The sequence below is a fragment of the Lemur catta genome, chromosome 9, assembly GCF_020740605.2.
Source record: "Lemur catta isolate mLemCat1 chromosome 9, mLemCat1.pri, whole genome shotgun sequence".
Lineage (NCBI taxonomy): Eukaryota > Metazoa > Chordata > Mammalia > Primates > Lemuridae > Lemur > Lemur catta.
This window is the reverse complement of record NC_059136.1, coordinates 97,464,973-97,481,699: the sequence shown is the minus strand read 5'-3', so window position 1 is coordinate 97,481,699 and position 16,727 is coordinate 97,464,973. Positions and strand designations below refer to the sequence as shown.

The window sequence follows — 16,727 nt, the reverse complement described above, 5'->3', positions numbered from 1 at the left end:
TAATTTCCTGTGTAAACAAGCAACATAAAGGCAAACCCCTGAAAGTGCCCCCAGAAATACCACTGGAAATTTTGATTATCAACAATGACATATGTTTGCTCCTGGAATTCCAGAATAAATACTGGTCGTGACCATCCAAAGATATAAGGAAGGTGAAATTTGAGTGACATGGGTGTCAGTATTAAATTTCCTAAAACATCATTACTAAATATTTTAAATATAATCAAATCATTTATCAAAGAGATGCAAAGACTTTGAAAGCCTGTTGTTTTCAGACTCTGACCCAACTACACCCATTCCTTTCACTAGAATCTGCTGATCATCTCTTAGTTTAATGCACTTCTGCACATTATCAGAAGGAATTCTTAAATATAAATAAGTTGTTTTGCTTGTTGAAAATCAGGGGCAGGCAGAAGGTGCGCTCAGTGGTGCCCATCCTTAAATCCTGACACCGGCACGGATGCCGTGTGACTGCAATGGTAATGGGAGCCGCGTGCCTGCTCTCGGAGGCTGAGTTGTGATTGAAGGCACTGACCTGCCATAGACTTATAATAGGGGAGCAGGTGTGGCAATGATGGACTTTAATTTCCTTTAATAAACCTTTTATGTGCCACACTTTTACTGCCATTTGACGCTCTCCAAGGTCCTGCACATAATAGGTTCATTACTTTTGATTACTATAGTCTATTGAGACAAACAACTCCAGAACACACTATATATTATGTTCAGTTAAACCAATATAGACTATTTATCCATTGTGCATTTTTTCACCTGCAACACTACAGACAGAATTAACGACAGCTCTCCTAAGCTAAAACTATTAAAACCACCAGAACTCTTTTGTCATCATTTCATAATAAACACCACACCAATCGTTGAACTGCCTTTAAATTAGCAAACAAAAAGTGTTCACTGCTTTTGCTGAACAGCAGTTGCTTTAGTCTAAATAAAATGGTTTGTTGCTATGAATATTTTAAAACTACACAATAAGAGAAAACAACAATAAAACAGAGGTGATTTTTTTTCCTGTCGATTTTCTTTCTTTTCAAACCACATGAGTTTATGACAGATGTGACACCGCCTAAGATTACAATGGCTCGGTTTACTCACGATGGTGAGCACTGCCTTGTGAAATCCCCTCCTCCCCTGAGTATCCCTGTCGCATACAAAGTGGCTCAACTCATGCAAACGCCTCTCCCTGTGCTGAACGAACAACTAGATTAAGAGAGATCAGTAGCATGTGAGGGTTAAAATGATGAAACCATCAAGTATTTCTACGGAAGCTGCTCCCACGGGTGAGCAGCCACAAACACCAGTCTACTGTCATCCTGCCACACAGGTGCTATTAACTGCCCCAACCCCTGAAAAATTCCCCTAAAGACAAGGGAAGGTTGCGCTTCTTCACCAAAACTGAAACCCAGACTGCCAAGAGTGCCAGCAGGCACACAGAATAGTTTTGGAAACATACTAAGCACAACTTTCTTTCTAACAGCTTTAAGCCTAACTCTATTTTGCAGTTCAGCTCTCCAAGAACTTGGTTGCCTTGTCACCACCCCAGGCGGCTGTGTCCCCACCAAAGTCATTGGAAGGAATGCATAAATATTCCTGGGTCTCCCCTGGCCCGAGCTTGGAATGCTGGTTTCACCGTTGTATTTTGCTGGGCTACTGTCCTCTTGCTGGTGTAGCATATATCCTATATATCCTGCACAAACATTCTATAAACTGAAAGCTCATTCCTAAAACTGGGTTTTCAAGTTTAACTTGAGGGCCACGTTGTAGAAGTGAAACAGATCAAAGCCAGGCTATAATATACAGCTGGACTATCTCACCTGTTCCCTCTCTTTCACACCTGAAGAACAAAAGTTACCAAGTTCAGTGTCTAGTCATGTCTCATGGCTTGCTGGGGAATAAGAATACCAGGAACCTACAGCCCATGCATTTGTTTCTTTCTGGAGGTGGAGAGTTTTAATATAGATCTCAATTTGAAAGTAAGTCTTTGTTCTCTAGAACCTTATGTATTGGACTAGAAATTCTTAAGTATTCTTCATTTGGATTATTCTCATGGACTTGAATAAATTGCCAATGGGTAGACTTAATTTTTGTAAAATGAAGCCTCATATTCAATGAGTACTTGTTCAGGTAATGGATCATTAAAAGTGGAAAGAGATTTCCACCTCAGTGTGTGTGTCAAGACCCTGGGGTTGGGGGGAGATTGTCATCCTTTCAAATTCTTCCAGAATTAGAGTAGAGGCAGATGATTATGGTGTGAGTCAGGAAACTGCCTTGAAATAACATGTACTGCAATCTTTAAAATTATGCTTCTAATGGAGAACTTTGTTTTTTCCCTGGAAAAAGAGACTTGATCATCTTCACTGCTTAAGCCCCAAATACTCCTGACAAGCCCACAATTAATTTTGTAAAATTTAATGAGACATTTCTTCTCTGAAAATGGGTTTTATTTCTTAAAATGCTATCTGTCTCCAGGTTTCTTTTCTTTTTTTTTTTTTTTTTTGAGACAGAGTCACCTGGGCTAGAGTCAGTGCTGTGGCATCAGCCTAGCTCACAGCAACCTCAAACTCCTGGGCTCAAGCGAGTCTCCTGCCTCAGCCTCCCGAGTAGCTGGGACTACAGGTATGCACCACCATGCCTGGCTAATTTTTTCTATATATATATATTTTTTAGTTGGCCAGATAATTTCTTTCTATTTTTAGTAGAGACGGTGTCTCGCTCTTGGTCAGGCTGGTCTTGAACTCCTAACCTCCAGTGATCCAGCCGCCTCAGCCTCCCAGAGTGCTAGGATTACAGGCGTGAGCCACCATGCCCGGCCTGTCTCCAGGTTTCTTACATACCTCATTCCTTGTTCTAGATGAGAACATCGGAAGATCTTTTCTGAGATTCCTGTAATGGAGTCCTCCCTGCTTTGACAATCTACCTCTCAGTAGGGATAGGAATAGGAAAAGTAAACTTTGCTACTCTTATTTTTCCTAATATGAAACTACTTCAAGGAAAGTTCAGTTTAACTTGTAAGTGTAGATATATTATGAATATTTACATAAATAGGAGGAAAAAGTGGTTCTTGCTGGGTCTCTAATTCATAATAAAGCCAGAAGAACACTTTTAAAAAGGCTTCATGCTCCAGTTTTCTGGGGAGAGGAGTGAGTACGAGGAGAAATGGCAAGAGGGAAAGAAATATTTTAAATAAAGAAAGCTAAGAAGCAAAACTTGGAGGAAGAACATGCAAGGATTAACAATGGAAATTAGTAGAGATGCAATGAGAAAAAAATGACCATAAAATTTAACTATTTATTTGAATTTGGAAAGCTCTCATTTAACTTCTTTATATACTCACAAACTTATATACAGATATACAAAGTGATTTCCTAGCGCTTGTGCTTGACATTTTTTTTTACTGGAGCAGGGGCAATAAGCAGGTCTCCTTCACATCACCCTTGGGCACAGATGTGGTACCTCCATTTGGGCTACAGAGAAAGTCCTGGAATTGCTGCTTCATGGGAGGGAGAGATTCAAGGAGCAGGACACAGAATTCATAAACTCAATTTTGCTTTCATTCACTCAAGCCAATTACTGGCATGTGAGGAGTTTTAGTTCCCTTAGATTTTATTTTTCATTCAAAATTTAACCTAACAGCAAAACAAAAACAAAAACACAAAACAAAACACAACTATCCAAATAAATATTTAATCACTTCTTAAAAACTGGACATGACAAATCTCTTGGTGATGCTGAGCTCCTTTCAACAGAGCTCTAGACACTGACAAACCTCAACATATACTTCTTTCTCATTTTTTGAGACAGGGTCTCCCTCTGTCACTGGGGCTGGAGTGCAGTGGCCCGATCACAGCTCACTGCAGCCTCAAACTCCTGGGCTCAAGCGATCCTCTTGCCTCAGCCTCCTGAGCAGCTAGAACTACAGGCATGTGCCACAGTGACCAGCTAATTGTGTGTGTGTGTGTGTGTGTGTGTGTGTGTGTGTGTGTGTGTGTGTAGAGACTGGGTCTCACTATTGCCTAGGCTGGTCTCAAACTCCTGGCTTCAAGCGATCCTCCTGCCTCAGCCGCCCAAAGTGCTAAGATTACAGGCAGCCACCACGCTCAGCCAATATATATTTACAATATACATTTGCAAGTAGTCTTGAGTTTCTTAATATTTGTAGAAAAAGCCATGGTGACCACAATGTTTTGAGGGCACTTTCTGAAAACCCTTGTACAATTAATCTTAGTACTGTTTAGTGAGGTGTCTCATGTAGATAGCCACTTCAAATTTGAAAAGTCCTTCTCATACATTTGAGTTGCAGTAATCGCCCCTTTTAACAAGATTTCACTGTGCTCCTCCCCTGAGGTTTCTGACCTGGCAATGCGGTTTTATATGCTGTGTCACGTTACTCTGGTGAGATGTCATTTCAAATGGTGAGAGGAAGTTCTGTGGCTGCAGAGAAAAGATCCTGGGGTCCTCTCCATGAGGAGCCTTTTATCCTCAGTGGATGCTTCCTTTTCAAAAGTCAGTTACCTGCACCCGAATGTTTATAGCAGCACAATTCACAATTGCAAAGATGTGGAAACAACTCAAGTGCCCATCAATACATGAGTGGATTAGTAAAATGTAGTATATGTATACCATAGAGTGTTACTCAGCTATAAGAAATAACGGTGATATAGAATCTCTTTTGTTCTCCTGGAGAGAGTTGGAACCCATTCTACTAAGTGAAGTATCCAAGAATGGAAAAATAAGCACCACATGTACTCACCAGCAAATTGGTTTCCCTGATCATCACCTAAGTGCACATCTGGGACTAACACCAATTGGGGGTCGGACAGATGTGGGGGTGGGGGGAGGGGATGGGTGTATACCTACATGATGAGTGCGATGTGCACTGTCTGGGGAATGGACACGCTTGAAGCTCTGACTCAGGGGGATGGGGGGCCATGGGCAATATGCATAACCTGAACTTTTGTACCCCCATAATAAGCTGAAATAAAACAATAAAAAAAATAAAAGTAATCAAGCAAATGTAACATAAAAATTAAAAAAGACAAGAAAAAACTCAGGAACTTGGAAAAGGCTAAGCTCAGAAAATGAAACAACTAGATGATGCCGGTACCTTGGAATGAAATCTGGCCAGATTGAAGAACAAAGAAACCTACACTGAGTGCTCTTTCTTCTGATGACTCTGGCATCATTTTGTTTTAAGCATAGCTTTGGATCAGCCCACAGTGGCAACAAAGATGTTTACCTGTTACACAGGGAAAATTATGGGGAAAATGAGCTGCAGTATGAAATAAAGGAGACTGGTTGATTTATGGAGAGGAATACTAAGAAAGGGTGTTTAATATGGTTTTCTTTCCTCTGTTGTTCCCCTATTTATTTTTCTAGTTTTCTTGTCATATATTTATTAATTACTCACAAATAACAGGAGTACATTCAGAAAGTAAACATTAAAAAAAATCTAAACTCTAACAGAAACATGTTTTTTTACATCATCCATGAGGACATATTTCTAATTTTCTGAACTTGTCACCCTTTATTTGCACACTATTCTTGATTTCAACTCTGTCTTTGCATGTCTCTTACTGTGCTCTTTGATTCAGCACAGAAAGGTGAAGAATTGAATGATGTGTATACTGTAGATTTATGGTAGTTCTGGTCTCCCCAAATTCCTCCTCTCCCCTATAAATACCAAACTCAAAAGAAAAAGCAGATTCAGTCTGCTATCAGATTAGGTATAGCTGTCTAGAAAATAGCTCTTCCTGAAGGCCACATGCATGCACATCCCCCACGGATGAGATGATTTTCAAAGGGAATTTTTTAAAGCCACTTGGAAATGTACCCTAATAAAAGAAATCTTAGACCTGAGACAAACTTGGGCAGCATTACAAGGAGAATGACGTATTTTGATTCTCACTTCTGATTTGAGTTGTTACTGCTGTCGTAGACTTCATCCTGCAACTTTGCACAACTGGTAATACTGAATATAAACTAAAGCCATGTGTTGATGTCCTTTTGCCAAACGACTCCAGCAAATAGTTCTATTATTCCCTTAGGTAACCAACTTGTGCCAAGGATTTCTATTAGTCACCATACCACAGCCTCAGAGTCACAGCTTGGTGACATTAGGGGGCAATCGCCAGCTTTATGTTTTAGGAGAGGGTTTTTTTGTACATATTTTTAACATGCCCTGTTTAAAGATAACTCAGGGCCAGTAACACACTAAAAGGGCCTTTAAAGTTTTTTTCTTGCTGATATTTTGAGATGAATCTGTTACAAAATATGTCAGTGTTAGAAATCAAGCTTCTTCATATAGAGATACATTATTTGAAAACGATTTCTCTCAAGGACAACCCAATCCCTTACTTTTCAGTGTTTGCAGGAATTAACTCCAGAAGTCATCTATAGTGCTTTTAAGATATCTCACTTATTTATTCTTAATCTGTAAGCAAACTAATTTCTAATAGGTATGAATTCAAATTGGTTTTTCAAACTATTTTAACAATCAATGAACCTTTCTTTAAGGGCAAACACATGTGAACAAATAACACATACCAATCAATTTTCCAAAAAGGTTTGTAGGTTCAGAGGACTTCACCTGTTTAATATTTTAAAATATTAAATGTCTGTGCTTCTGACAAAAATTACTATTCTAAATTGAGTACTAACAATCAATCTGAAAGCAAATCCACAGAAGCAAAGTGCTGTTGTAGAGGAGAGCCTTTATATAGATTCTTTGATTGAATTCATTTTCTTTCAATATATTTACTTTTTAATAAATAAAAATGTCACCTTACCTCTCTCTTTCTCCAGGTAATTGGTATGCCAACTCAGTTTGCCCTGCTCCGTCAGAGGGACTAAATGTCTTTGTCCGATTTAGTGAGAAATCTTGAAATTCATTCTTTTAAGATAAAAAATAAAAGAAGGAAAGCATTATCAGGCTAGATAAATAAAGAGCAGAAATAAACACTGACATGAATAATCCACAATGTGTTGACACTTTTACCTGTAATTTGGTTGGACTATACTATCAACAGAATGAAAACTTTTGTACTACACATCAATGAGACAAATATTTTTCCATTTTTAAAGGTAAGCCAAATTCATTTTGTCTTCACTACCAAACTACCTCTCTGTCTGTCTGTCTATCTATCTACTATATTTTCAATTTAGTTGGGAAATTAGATAAGAGAGACTCAATTATTATTTCTATTATTTTTACTTTTAACCATTAAGAGAACAAGTTGAGACAAGATTTGGAATATACCACACTCAAGAAGTCACAAAAGACAGATTCAAAATGTATCTTTCTGTTATTTGGGGTTCCCTTTAATGAGAACATCATAAAATGCTACTAATCCTTTTGCCAATGCCTTAACTTGCTTTCCAAGGAAACCACTTGCTCTTGGTTCACTGTGTGTCTGGCCTGAACGCCCAGAGCTGCAGCAGCTCTATTTGTTCCCGGGGGTGGGAACAGAATCAGTTTTTATCAGGCCATTTGGCCCTTGAAAGAAAACTTTTAAATTCAGTATGGTGCCCTCAACACACTAGAGAGGGCCTATTTATACAAACACCACATATATCAACACACATTCAGAATGTTTATATCTGGCAGTTATGGTATTTTAAAACACAAGCTACCAACCTTCCTTGCAGAAGACTTCTAATCGTCCTGCCTTTTACCCTTTGCAGTATATGGAAGAGCCCAGCTTCTTAACCATAGATTTCTGTATTTCTTGTAGGCTTTGACCAGACATTAAGCAGATGCTTCTTCAACTCAAGTCAGCAACTGTAGTTTCTGGGGAAAAATGGAGATAGAACTCTCTCAAGTGATAGAGCACATTATTGCACATGATGTAAGCATTGAAAAGTAGCACAGGAGCTTGGGAATTCTTAGTTTGTGTTTGCAACTCAAAAGAGAAGCTTTCTCTGCAAATGCTTTTGGCCTCTTCCACTGCACCCTCAGTTCAGAAAGAGTTCTGAAGCTTTCCACCTGCCTACTCCCCTTTGTTTGCCACACACTAACCTAAAACAAAAGATGCTGGAAAACCGTCACACTGGTGAACAAAGCTCTTTCTAAATCCTGAAAGTAATGGCTTTTTGTCTAATACCCTATCGTGTTATGTATTTATTAGCAATACATTTTCCATTTATTTTCTCAAAGATTGCCAATAAAGAACTGAATCACATAAGGGAGTAGCTGTAAAGCCTCTGAGTTCCCTAATGTCAAACTCATTAGCATTCGAATAAGCACACAGCAGCACATCATCTGCACAATTGCAATTTTTTACTACTTTTAATAGCATTTCTCAAAGGGCTCATTTTCAACTTTCTTCAGTGGTTAGTTGGTTCTCAGGGGAAAAGTAGCTTCCTGACGCTCACAGCTTCCACTCCACAGCCCGGGCCGTTTGCTGTCAGACGCATCAGCCTAGGCCCTAACCCCATCTGCTGGGGCCCCCTCCCTGGGGAAAGGAGTTAAGGCAGCACAGCTGAGATCAGCTTGGAGCAGTGCACAGAGGGCGCCGATAAAATACAAGTTTAGAAATAGGATTTTACACCACAAGGCTCTTGAAGTCTAAGCACACAAAAATACAAACGAGAACGGGGAGCCCTGCAGAGGCCCTCTTTCCCCGTGCCTGTCATTAATAACTCCACCCACCTGCTGGTGGGCACACCCTCGGCAGGTACCAAAAGGAATCTTCCACTGAAACCAGACCCCGCCAGCCCCTGCACTGCACCATTATATCAAGGAGATACTTTTAAAAATCCATGTTTATTAATGGCCATACTTCAATCTTTTTTTTTTTTGCAGAAGTTCTTAAATCATGTTATAAAACTTAAGGACTTATCTAAAATATTCATAGGATATACACATTTTTAAAGACAGTTACTCTAGGACATAGAATCTTGATCAAACTCCCAGAACTTCCCACAGAGTTAGTTGTAGGCAGGGTGAATACTTGTGCAGTGAAGCTCGTATTTTTATGGAACAGCAATCTTAAAAGACGAAACTGTATGACAGCCCGGGTGTTAGGAACCTGATGGGTCACACAGTTCTTAAGTGTGAGCTCCGATGACAACACAGCTTTACTTGCTAGCTGAGTCATCACAAAGTATCCCACTTGTCTGCTGTACAATCTGCTGATAATTAGGGACTCTGTCCTCCACACCTGCTTCGTGAGTGAGCACTTTCTTCCAAAAAAGTTCTTTAAACCTACAGCACAATGTAATGAGTCTACTGAGTTATTAAAAAAATAAAAACAGTATATCAGATTATATTTTATCAGGTAGGATGAATGACCTGAAGTGATATGATACATGTGTCAATTGCATCACCAAAGCAGAGAACCACAGATTTACTTGTGCTCCAAACTACATAATATTAAAAAAAAAAAAAAAAAAAAATCCTCCAAACTAAACTCAAAGTGAAAAATTTGGTAAAAGGGCAAATGAATAGAATAAGAAATGTATCTAGCACTGGTAGCCCTGTAATATAATAACTAATATGGGGTCACCACTCTGACCAATTTCCTTTTGGAATTTGCCTACCAACAGAGCTAGCCCATTCTCTTAGTCGGGATAGAATGCACAGAGTCCTTTCAGAAGTTTGGGATGTTAATACAATCTCCAAAGACCACTCTGAGACTTGGTTTCTCAACAAGTAAACACAAAAATCTCAGCATATTAACTTTAGTACGGCCATGCCGTGAGGGCCTGTCTCCACAACTTCCAACAGTTAATCTCTTCATTGCTCTTCTAACTTTAAAGTCCTCACCAATTACTCATTAGTTGGAATGATGAAAAAGCAGGATTATCCTTGCCTGGTTTATTTTTTTTGAATGGTAAGACAAGTTCTTTCCAGTTCTAAGTTCCCAGATTTATTTTAACATTAATCAGTATGATAATTTAAGTTATAGTCACATTTGTATAAACCTTGATGATGTCTTTGATGAAAAAACAATGGACTTTTTCAGTTTTCCATTTGCCATTTTGCTCCATTACATTTCTAATGGAAACTTAAACCCTTTATTTTGGAGTTCCTAATCAAGGAGCTATAGAATTGGTTTTTCCATGATAGCAAGAGATTACATATTTAGAAGTTGATGAACAAAAATTATGTAAGCTTATTGCCACTTTGTTTATGCTGTCAAAAATTGCTTTCTTCTGCTTGGCTTTCTAGGTTGACATTAGGGAATATGCTTTGTTGGTTGGAGCAAATGAAGATAAGTAGTGAATTTCATTTAAGATGTGTTAGGTGAAGAAAAATACTGTATATTGGCCACAAACTTTACTTGTATCACCAGCCCATAATTAGGGTCCTGATCACAGCAGGAGCAGCAAAAAAGGAGCTTAGCAAAGCTGGAGCTACTCTGCAGGAGAAACAGCTCCTATCACAAAGTGGGTCAGTGGGATCACTGACTTTTAGGGAGGATGTTACAGATTTTAAATCATTGCATATTGAACAAGATGCATTCTTTGATATTAGCAATCAAATTGCTTTTCATGATCCACTTTTAATATTTCTTTGCTTCCCTGAGTGATTGTTGAAGTCCAAATATAAACAAAACTACCTGTCACTCAGGATAGTTTATCATTTTAAAAGAAGAATGAAATAAGATTTCTCAAACAATGTACAAAATTTCCATTGATGGATTTAATTGATTTTTACTGGTTTGTCCAGCTTTTTGAAATCCCTGCCCTATGGAATCTTTCAAAGAATTTTAAGTACAAGGAGTGTTATAGCAACTCATTTCCTTCCAAAAAATGCAATTTTTGCTTTGCAGATTGCTGAAGTCACACAGAGCATCAAAATATCTCCTGGTTTCCGCTGTGATACGAAGTCCTCGTACTTACAGGAGTAGGCATTATAGCATTTGTATTTGTCCTTTTAGTCCTTGTGAAAATAAAACACAGATCTCTTCTCCTTAAACTCTGAAGCAATTCCAATAACTTATGCAAGACCTGTATTTCTCCCCGCAAGATGATTTAACTTTCACCTGATTTAAGTAACAAAATAGCCCTCAAAGATACTTAAAGCCTTGCTGTAATTAACATAACTGCGTTTAGATGCCATTCATGACTGATAATTCCAACACCTTATGGGGAAAAAAAAGTTGCATGCTGTAAACATTATAAACATATTCAAATAAGCTTAACACAATCTGCCATGCTTATTTCTGCCTAGATCATGGACCAGCGAAATGGTTAATGCAAATGGATTTATAATTTGCTTTGGGGGGCCAGTTTCTTCTCCTTATTTATTAGCCCAGCTGATGGGGCAGATTTGATGAGGCACTTCTGGAATAATTGAGTCATCACACAAAGAAGGCTGCTAGCATTCAGAGTGGTTTTATCAGCAGCAAGCAGGCCTGATTACTGACAATTACACTCTGATCCGGTGATGGAGGAGAAAGAGCCAACGAGTGGGAAATGTCCGTGTTTCTATCCAGGAATAATTTCTACATTCATTTTACATGCTAAGTGTTTCCTATCTCTGCATAATAAACTGTAAACAGGAATAGATGGCACAATGTCCCTTAATATTTCCTGGTAATGAAGACACAAATGTACAGTGAGTGCTGATAAATATAGATGAAACATAAGCTATTCTCCCAGTCTGCATTGTTACCTTTAAAACAAATGCATTTTTGTGGTAAAAGCATAATCATGGCTAATGCAAAAAAATGACAGAAGATTGAAACTGTCCTTGTAACTACATAGAAACTTTGTAAAAGTCCTGTTAATCACCGCTGCTTTAAAGGCTGGCGAGCTGAAGGTGAGGTACTAGAAACCACAGCATTTTGTTTCTCGACAGCCAACTGTGAGGAACTCCTTGGGCTGGAGGCAGCAAAGGACAGTGCATCGGTGACCTCCGTTAACACTCAGAGAGCACATCTCAGTGCAACGCCGAGGAAACAGTGACACTGGCACGAGGAGACACCTTCACTAGCCTGGATTTCAATTTCCCTTCCATCAGGCCATTCAACAAAATGTTGATCAGGAATAATAAAGTTAGACCTAAGATTGCATGATTTGTCACGCAGAGCAGTACATGGCTATCTTTCGAGTGGCATTTTTAACCACTCGTTTATGACCTGGTTTATCAACAAAACACATCTCATGGAGATGTCTTACTAAACCAGCCTTCCCTCTGACTCAGAACCCGGTTTGCCAGAGAAAGGGAATGCTCAGACTTCCTAATGCGCCACTGTAGATTTTAGTGGAAAAACTTTAATTTCCTGTAATATCAAGAGTTCTCTCTTTTAAAAAGCCAATCAGATGCAAAGCCCCCCAAAATGAACCTGCCCAGGTCTGCTGGCTTAATCTTTTCTCTAAAGCCCCTTCCTGGCTTCCAACGAAATAAAAGTTATTCTCTGTTCTCCCATGGTAACTATGGAAACTCTGTTCTATTAAACTAACCACTTAACTTCAAGGCTTGTGTTGCAACTAAATGTGCTATTTTGAGTAAATCTATACTAAACAACCTTATACTGTCAAAACATTTTTAATAAAGTTCAAAGAGCACTTGTTGATTCAAAAATAAGGCCTTTCATTATGCAAAGAGAATTTTCTCTATTTAAGCCATTTCATTATATAGATTGTTACACAATATACTTGCTATCCTTAGATATTTTCCATTTTTCTTATTCATTTTTAAGAGGGTTTTTAGAATTTTTTTCATCAGTCTGCTGTTTTTTTCCCAATAGTGTGTTTTTCTTCATTAAGATCTTCCCAATATTCTATCAATTTGAATTTAGATAAAAGAATATATTTATTTATCTTCATTCTCTGGCTATGAAAGGTAGAATGGGTGAATCTACTGAAATTTACAAAGAAAATGACATGACACAATTGTGGAGGCCAGTGGGGCACTGGAGTTTTGCAGAGTGATCCTTGGATTTCATTCTCATCAAAGTGTTAAATTTAATATAGATTTTAAAAATATAAGTGTCTTTCTTCCAAAAATTTACTTATTATTGGTTCAATACACATTTATTGGGCAGCAATCTATGTATTGCCCCATGTTAGAGAGTGGGTGTCAAAAGACACAGAAAGCACAGCTCTTGTCCTCAAGAGGACACACCAGCAAGTGGAGGATGCCAGTGGAATGTGGGAAGTACCAACACCAGAGAGAGGCAGAAGGAACAGCAGGAGCACAGACTTAGATCGGACTGGAAAAGCTTCCAGAAGATGATTCTTGAGAAATTCATCCCCAGGGAGACTCAGAGAACTTTGACTAGAATAAATAAGTGTCCCCAAAGACCAGTCAATTGAAAGGACACCAATAGTTGAAATTGCACTTGGTTTGGTTAAGCGATGCATCAAAGCTGTATTTTTATGTGGTTACAAGAAGGTCACAGACTTGAGGGTCGAATTAGATAGCTAAAATTAAATGTTTTGAATTTGTCAATTTCAAGGCAACTTTTCCCTTCAGTGTTAGAACTGCGAAACTGCTGAAATGTGATTTGTCATTCATATTACGGTTGACAGCATCTCCCAGAGTCTGTGCTGTATAGTGTCTTGATGACCGTGTTCTGCCTGGTATTATGCTTACTAAGGTCTGTTTTCTCTTCCCTGGGCTGATGTAAGCTCACAGAAGGGAGAGGCTATGTCTTGTTGACCTTCTGATGCAACACAATTTTATGGCCATACTAGGTGCTCAAAACATTATTATTAAATTGAATTGAAACAAACCAAAAATAATATTTTTCAGATGACTGAGATAATTGTTTATTAATTGAATTTCAATACAAAACACCCCAGACATTCAGCATCTGGGATCTGATAGATTTCGTCTGGTTGTTATGCCAGCTAAGGAGAATTTACAATTTTGTCTTCCCTTTGGTTCAAACTACCAACTCCCAAAGTGCAAAGAAGAGCAAGTGTGAAGTGTAATAGATTTTATGGTAAGATATCCCCCAATGTCTACTATTATCTCACTTATTAATATATGAAAAATTATGACTTATGATTTAAAAATGGGTCCTTTTATGGAAACAAAAGTCAAATGTAAAATAGAAATGGAATTAGTTTTATTTTTCCAAATTTGGAAAGAAAACTATCTAGGAAGGTCTTCAATTCATTTAAACTATAATGCCATCCCAAGTTCTTATACCTCACTATACTCACTCAACATTTTCCAGAATGTCCTATTGTGTCCCTACGTTTATTTTAAACAATTATATCCATCTACTCCATAGTGATGACTTTTGTATGGGAGAGACAATGGCACAGGCCATGAGGAAAAGCAAAACTAATCTACTATTTTTATCAAAATAGTGAAATGATACAGTATTTTCTAAATAGATACAGCTCGCCTTTACTGAACTCTTGTCAAGCGATAGGCACTCTCTTAAGTACTTACATGCTCTGTCTTACTTAGTCATCATAGCATACCGATGGAGAAGTACTGTCAAGTTTATATAAGAGGAAAGGGAAGCAAACTGAGTTCACCACTGTACCCAGTACTCACACAAGTAGCAAGAGGTAGAACCAGGACCCACCATCTACTGTCAGCACTCGGCCCAGCATTCTTTGACTGCTCAGGTCTCTTCCACCCCCTGACGTTCCATTCTACCCACCCACGCTCAGTTAAACATGGAATCAGTAAAGCATCCAATAAAATACGTACTAATTTGCACCCTGGATGACACTGACATTGTCTTCACAAAAATATCAAATGGAGAATTTTGTGAGGGAGAAGGGGTGTTGCAAAGTAGAAGACAGAAATCTCCCAGTTGGTGATAACTATCATTTGGATCCACAAAATGAATATTCCAATTCTTACAATTTATCAATCTTAGCCTCCCAAGAAAATTTTCTCTTTATTCAAACACATAAAATTCTTCATAGGATTTATATAGCCTGCGGTAAAATATAACCCATTTGTGGATTGCCTTATTCTCTATGTAAGTTTTCTATTGCTACTGTTATAAATTTTCATAGACATAGTGGCTTAAAACAGCACAAATTTGTTATCTTATGGTTCTAGAGGTCTAAAATCTGGTATGGTCTCACCAGGCTAAACCCAAGTCAGGCTGCCTTCCTCCCTGCAGGCTCTGAGGGAGAATTCATTTCCTCACTCATTTGGGCTCTTGGTGGAATCCAGCTCCCTGCTGCTGTAGGACTGAAGTCCCTGGTTTCTTGCTGGCTATAACCTGAGATCCACCCCCAGCTCCCAGAGGCCACTGCCCTTCTCGGCTAATGGCACACTTCCTCTGTGTTCAAAGCCAGCAGTGGTGGGTTGGGTCCAGTCCCTCTCACAGGACATCTTTCTAACTCCTTCTTCTGCCTTTTTCTTAAGGCAGATGTGATTAGTTGCTACTTCCTCGATAACCCAGGATAATTTCCCCATCTCAAATTCTTCACTTAATCACACGTTCACAGGTTTCAGGGATTGGGACATGGACATCTTCGAAGGGATATTATCTTGTTTGCTACATCCTTTAGTTACATATGTGAATTCTGAATGTTTGAAAGTATTAATGCTCCTAGTATCAGACATGTGAAGTCATAAATCAAGATGAACAGGTGTAAGCACCTCTCAAAATATATATATGAATATAGCCCAAATTACCATGAAGATACCAACATTAACAAAATCAAGCATCTTTGCTGATCCTCTAAAATCAGGTTCCTTAACTTCTCAGGTGTTTAAAGGATGTTGAAAAATTGGGTAATTATTTCTCTTTGAGGGGAAAGTTTATTTTTAAATAGTCTTCACTTACCTTCCCTAATAGCTATTGCATTTGAACTGGAGAGTTTCCATTGCTACCGAAGCGAAGCATCGTCAGAGGGAAAATGGAAAGAAAAAAAGAAAAGTTAATTAAATGGTAATTATCTACAGCTTGTTAACTATATAAAACAATCTTTTCAAGTAATTTACACACTGACTATCAGAATATGGGTTGGGATACTACCAATCTTCAATAGTCAAACAATATTCATTTCAAAGAACTCCCCCTCAACAAGAAAAACAGGTGTCCACTGTTATCAGAAAATGCTTTTTAGATTTGAGCCCTTTTGTATGTAAGTACATTTGAGAACCTTTTCTAAGGGACACACCTGAGAGTGAAAGTGAATTATCAATGACAGTCAACAGTCTTTTCTAAAAGAAAAAAAAAAAAAAAGAATCAGTGGTTTAACACTAATTTCTAATCAGATCCTACAGAAAGGAACAGCCCGCACGGCAGCTGTACTTTTCCCAGGGTTAATTACCTTTCACTGCTCTCTACTAATGAGTCAGCTGTTCCTGTCATTGCACACTACACTGGTTCATCTGGAACTCTAGCTGTGGACAAACACAGGAGTGACAGTCCTATTTACATATGGGGAGGGGGGCGTTGTGTAAAGATTTCTAAAGGATTTTTTAAAATCCTTTAATTCTCATGTGTTTCCAACCTAAAAATATTTTTACAAATAAGGCTTTACTTGGTCAACTATTGTTTTTCTCCCAGGTCACTGGGTTCATCATCAGTGGATGTAAAACAACGCCAAACCCTTGGAAAGAGGCGAACTTCATCACCTCCACGGAAAGCTTTGTCTCCCTGATTCCCCAGCACCAGAACAGCCGCCCTGGCAGGATGAAAGACAGCCTCGAAAGTCTGCAAGTTTCTACACTGGCAACAAGACTTCCTGAAAAGAATTCATATTATAGAAAAGTAAATTCAAAGGTAGAAAACAACCTAAGAAAAAAAGACCCCCAAAATAGCTTTGTTTGTACA

The 16,727-nt window shown here is 38.5% G+C and overlaps 1 protein-coding gene across 1 annotated transcript in view; it reads right to left on the bottom strand.

Annotated features, from left to right (window-relative positions):
- ST18 (ST18 C2H2C-type zinc finger transcription factor) overlaps positions 1-3,423 on the bottom strand; it is a 96,285-nt gene extending 92,862 nt beyond the window's left edge. The window contains exon 1 of the mRNA XM_045560978.1: positions 3,354-3,423. The gene's annotated coding sequence lies outside the window, so the exon portion shown is untranslated. The remainder of the gene's footprint in view (positions 1-3,353) is intronic.
- Between the last annotated feature and the right edge of the window lie 13,304 nt (positions 3,424-16,727).